The sequence below is a fragment of the Galeopterus variegatus genome, unplaced genomic scaffold, assembly GCF_000696425.1.
Source record: "Galeopterus variegatus unplaced genomic scaffold, G_variegatus-3.0.2 Scaffold1973, whole genome shotgun sequence".
NCBI lineage: Eukaryota > Metazoa > Chordata > Mammalia > Dermoptera > Cynocephalidae > Galeopterus > Galeopterus variegatus.
The window spans coordinates 54,699-60,724 of NW_007728084.1; the positions used below are offsets into that span (position 1 = coordinate 54,699).

General features: G+C 44.2%; 1 pseudogene; it reads right to left on the minus strand.

Annotated features, from left to right (window-relative positions):
- On the minus strand, window positions 1-1,134 carry LOC103596284 (annotated as a pseudogene).
- Window positions 1,135-6,026: the final 4,892 nt, after the last annotated feature.

The following is a 6,026-nucleotide window of genomic DNA, read 5'->3' on the forward strand; positions in this document are numbered from 1 at the left end:
TCTTTTGAAGAACTGCCTTTAACAGTCACAGTTGTGGAGAGAATAAAAACACCACAATTAAAAAAAAATTCTAAGTGATATTAAATGTACATCTTAGCACCTTTCGCATTTTTGTCCAAATAGATTCTGACAAATAAAGTATGCACATAACCTTTTTCATCTTAATTTCTCCAAATGCAGATCCACCCAACACCTTCCTTTCCCCCTATAACATACAATGTTTCTGCCTCAACTACTGAAATGATTCCTTCATTCTGACCCTCAAACATGCAGAGAGCCTTCCAAGTTCCTGTGGCAGGAAGGGGTTCCTCGTCATCAAACTCATTATCAAAATCCCTGGCCAGAACTCTGCGCCTCACTCTCCTGACTTGCTCCTGACTGTGTAACCGCCATCTGTGCCCTCGCAGTCTCGTGCAAAGTTCTTGAGGTTTGGGGGCTTTGTACGTTCCATTCCATTGTCAGTCCTGTTCGCTTGGTGGTGGCATCTGGTGGGATCCTGCCTTCAACCTCAGCCAGCCAGACTTCAAATTTATGGGCCTCTAGTCATAGTTTTTCTATATTTTTGTCCAAATTTTGTTAATGTGTGACCCAAACTGGCTGGTCTCCCATTTGAGGATTCTTTAGGTGGCTGTTCTTCATTTGTTATGCCATCTCTTTGATCCATCTCCACTGGTACTTATTTAATTCATCGACTTTCTCTTGTAGCTTCTCCTTCTCTGTTAAGGTGGAAGATGCTGAAATCCTCAGGCATAGCATCCTCCTCCACAATTTAGACTTTTGAAGCAGTGAATCTGGGGTTTAGAGATCATGAACTCATGGCAGCAATGAGTTTCTTTTGCTGCTTGGGAGACTTGGTTATTTTTATAAACAGCCACAACTTTTCCTTTGGATTTGCGACCCCAATTGACCCCTGGTTTACCTTCTCCTCTGGAATTTGAAAGCCTATTCTCGTGCACTTCACTAGCTGAGTGTAATCCTCAGATGTCTCCAGGAGGCTCAAACCCTTTCTCAAAGGTTTTATTACCGACTTTGACATTTTTCTGATCACTGATTCGGCTACTTTACTCTTCCCTCCAAGCATTTCCCATTGACTGTTATCAACTGTTGACCAGTATTTACATATGTCTTCATTGATTCTCCAATTCTCACTGTCCTCCATCTCCTGTGTGTTCTGAAGGATGCTGGAACCATGAGGATGGTAATATACAGCAGCTCATGGCCAAATTTTCTGAAGAACTGCTGAGGAACTGCTCTGGTGTCTTGTTATTGATGATGTTTTTTAGCTCGCTGGGGTGCCCTTTCAACATCTACTTGCAGAAACATGAATGTTATCATTTTCTCAAAACACTGCTGTGCTGTCGGCCTTCTTGCAATCTTGTTAAATAATCTCGTATTCAGTTCAAGTTGCTTCCAGCCCATCTGTACCACAGTTGTGTCTTCCGTGCGTCGGGGAAGTGTGACTTCCTCTCCTGCTTCACGCCTTGAACACAGTCCGCTGACTCCACAGAGATCTGGAAGGTTAAGTTCTCGAAGGCGATGACTTCACGCTGCCCAGTGTGGTCGCTCACTTCGTTCACAGGGTGGGAAGGAAAGCTTCCTCCTTCGAGTTCTTTTTAGATTGGTATTTCTTCAAAAGATTCCATCCTGAGTTGCTTTGCATAGCTGAGTTCAATCTCTGTCCTTTCCTTGACAAATGTGATGAATTTCTCAAGAGTACCAATTCCTCGTTGTGTGTTTTTCTAAGTCGTCAAGCGGATCCCAGAGCTCCGGGGGCAGGTGGCGGGGAGGGACGCTGCACGCGGCGGGCACGGTCCCTGCGGCCCCCTCCCGGGCCATCCCCTGGCCGCCCGCGCTCCTCGCGGCCGCCACCTCCCCGGGCTCGCCGCCCCTCTCCCTGGGTCTCCTCGGCGGCTCCTCCTCCCAGTCGCTCGACACCCGGGTGGCCCTAGGAACCTGCCCCGCGGCCGCCGCACGCGCCCACCCCGCGCCCTGGGTACTTTGTGAATGGCCCCGGCACTCGCGAACCCGGCAGCGCACACGCGCGCGTCCCTCCCGGGCAGGGGTATGGATGTCGCCTGCCAACTCCCCGGAAGCTCGAGACCCGGCGAGACCCCAGGAGAGACCCGCCGCCGAGAGGTCGCCCCCTGCTGCCGCGGAGGCCGCGGGCCAGGCCCACGGACCGAGCGCCCCCAGGGGGAGCCCGGAGCCCAGGCGCGGGGACGGATCGCTCAGACAGGCTGGTGACTTTAATTCATTCTCACGTGATGTACGGAATTCCCAAACTGTACTTCTTTTGAAAGCCTCATGGACTAAATGAAACTAAATAACTAAAATGAATTTAGTTCTTACAGATTAATATGTTCAAATTTATGAATGTGAGTATCCAACAGTTCTAAAAGATTAGAATTAACATATAACCCCATTTTTATCATTCTGCTTCACATTATTTTTAAAATGTGTAGACATTGGTTGTTGGCTCACAAAAGGATATGATGTCTTTCTTAGGTTACCTAGTTAATGCACTGTCTCGGACTTTGTGTGAACTATCCATCTGTTTCCCTATGCATTAAACTTGCAGTTATTTGTAAATTCTTAATTGTTTTTGCACATTCACAACGTTCACAATCATCATTAATTATTGTGGCATATTACTCCTGTAGTAATACATATAAATTATCTCAATCAACTGCTACAATTTCAACATATAAAACATAAAGGGAGAGCTTTCCTATACTTGGAAGTCAATATAAAAAATTAAAATTACAGTACAAAAAGAGGGAAAAATGGATTAATACTTTTTAAGTAGCTTAATATCTGTCTTTTTAAAAAGGGTGAGGAAACTTATACCCACATGCTGGTCTGTCATAGTAATAAATAATGAAATCACAATTTCTTTTTTTTTTTTGCAAATTTGTCAATGACTGTCAAAACCTATCTTCTTTGCATATTCATGTTCATTAGATAGTATAGGCAGATGTGTCTTTTTTTAATGTAATTTTCTTAATATATATTTTTTTACATTCTATGATGTTGCTGTGGAGCAGTTGAGAGGGAGGGAAGGAGGGGAAAGAGGAAGGAAATGTGATGGAAGAAGGAGGAAGGAGGAGGGGTGGAGATTGAGGCCTGTGAACCCCCCTCATTCCCACAGGAGGCTTCCAGCAGTGGCTTGGTCATTGCCAGGCTGGGTGCAGATGTCAGGAGGGTGTGGCAAAAGCCTTTGCCCCCCAACACCCCAGCTCAAGAACCTGGGGCCCTTCTTGCTGCAGCTTGGTGGTTGATGCTGGGCTGGTTGCATGTGTTGGGGGGCATGGCCGAGGCCCGAGGCCCCCACTGCCCAGGCTCAGGAGAGCCCAGGGTGCTTCCTGTGGTGGCTTGGTAGTTGCCACTGGGCTGGTTGTGGTGTCAGAGGGGGGTGCGTAGCTGAGGCCCTTGGCCCCCTGCCACCCTGAATCAGAAGAGCCCAGGGAGATTCAGCAGGTGTGTCTTTCTGCAGTGAATCTATCTTCACCCATAGCTCTTTGAAGAAGAAATATGCAAATAGGAAGAGTTGGGAAACAATGGGTAAGTTTGGCAGAGATTCAGAAAAATCCCATTCCACAATAAATTCCAGAAGTTGTAAAAATATCCATGTCTATTTTTTCAAGATTGATTCTAGTGGGTTTAAAGTGTTTCCAAGTTAAAAATTTTAAACAGCACAAGAAAATTCCAAGTGGTTACACAGAATAACAAAATTGAAGTAATTTAAGTTCTATTTCTTCATCCTTAAAATCACTGCACTACCACTGTTATTTCAAATGTACTGTTTACGGCAGGACGTGCAGCACCACTGGAGTTGGAGACAGAGCTGCACTGGAAGCCAGAGCCAAAGACTCAGAACATTTACACATTTACTCTTAAAAGCATGTGGCTAATAAAATGTAGCACACGCATACAGTGAAATTCTATTCAGCCTTAAAAAGGACAGAAATTCTGACATATGCTATAACATGGGTGAACCTTGGAGACATTGTACTAAATAAAATGACAGACACAAAAAGACAGATACTGTATGAGTCCACTTCTATGAGGTAGGAACAGTCAAATTCATAGACACAAGTGGAATGGTGGTTTTCAGGGGCTGGGGGTAGAGGGAATATGGAGTCGTTTAATGGGTACAGAGTTTTAGATCGGGAAGGTGAAAAAGTTCTGGAGATAGATGGTGATGATTGACAATAATGTGAATGTTATTAATGCCACTGAATTTTACTTGAAAATTTAACTTGAATATGGTTAAAATGATAAATTTTATGTTATGCACATTTTACAATAAAAAGTTAATTAAAAAATAGAAAAATAAAAGCCAAGGGAAAACCCACTTTAAACCAAATAATAATAATAAATAAATATATAATAATAATAATTACTATGATTATTATTATTTTTTTTTTTTGGCAGCTGGTCAGTACAGGGATCCCAATCCTTGACCAAAGAATAATTTTTAGAGCATGTGGCTGAGGCCATGTGCTTCAGGGACTGAATTGGGATTAATTTTCCTGTAGAATTTAATGTTTATTAAAGGGTAAGTAATAAAAAAAGTGTGTAATCTGAAGGTTACATATTGTTGAAATCCAACAGCAACCACAGCAATTGTCAGAATTTAGACCGACAAGGACGCCTTCTCCGGCTGAAATCTGAGACCCTTTCAGTTTCAGGACTCTGGCCTCATCCCGATTTAATGTTTCTCCTGCTAACCCAGCAGCCAGAGTGATGCTGTTAAAACACAAATCCCATCAGGTCTTTCCTCTGCGGACCGCACTCCTTCTGCTCCCACCACCTCTGCTGAACCATCCTCTCCCAGTGCCGCCCACCCCCACCTCCCACTCCCTGCCTCTGGTCCCATCGGGCTCCTCACCTCAGGCCAGGGGCTTCCGCTAAGGCTTGGCACTCACCTCTTTGTCTGCAGGAAACACAATTCCCCAAACACCCACAGAAATCCCTCTCTTCCGTCCCCTTTTCAAAACATACCTTAATGGAATTAAAAAGTGTTAATTCCGGTGATAAACCATTGAAAGACATGGAGGAACCTTAAATGCATATAGATAAGTGAAAGAAGCCGATCTGAAGAGGCTACCTACTATATGATCCCAATTCTGTGACATTCTGGAAAGGCAAAACTGTGGAGACAGTCAAAAAGATCAGTGATTGCCGGGGACTGGAAGAAAGGGACTGAGGGATGAGCAGGCAGAGTGCGGGCAGTGTATGGTGGACACATGCCATGCATGTGTCAGAGCCCACAGAATGTAAACACCAAGAGTGACTCTGTCTAATAATAATGTATCGATATTGGCTCACCAGTTGTAACAAATACACCACACTAATGTAGAATGCTCATAATGGCAAAAACTGTGGGATGGGGAAACTGTGGGATGCAGGGTATAGGGATGAGATGGAATATGGGAACTTTCTGTACTTCCTGCTCAATTTTTTCTGTAAATGTAAAGCTGCCCCAAAATAAAGTCTATTAATTTAAAAACCGAAAAAGTGTTAATTCATTTTTTCCCCTTTTTGTACCATATTTATTTTATTTATTGCTTTAGCTATGACACTGTTTAGAAGTGCCAGCACATGGGGATAATAAGACCTGTTGGTCTCCAGAGTGGTGGTCAGCTCTGAGCTGCTGGCTGTCTGATCAGATGCAAACATGCCCTGCACAGAGCTGAGCTCCGGCTCTTCCTCTCCCAGACTTGCTCTTCCCATGGTTTGCTCTCAGCTCTGTTAATGGCAAATCTTTTTTTCCATTTGTTCAGACCAAAACTTCCTCTTTTTCTCTCACAACCACATCCAATCCATGAACAAATCCTGATTTATCTACCTTCAAAATATATGCACAATCTGACCACTATTTATCACCTCTACTGTTACCAAACACAGAGTTCCCAACTGGATTCTTCCACACATCCCCTTCCTGGTCTCCCCATGCCTTGGATTGAATGTCCCCCCAAAACTTAATCCCCACTGTAACTGCTGAGGGTGGGAAATCCTATTAT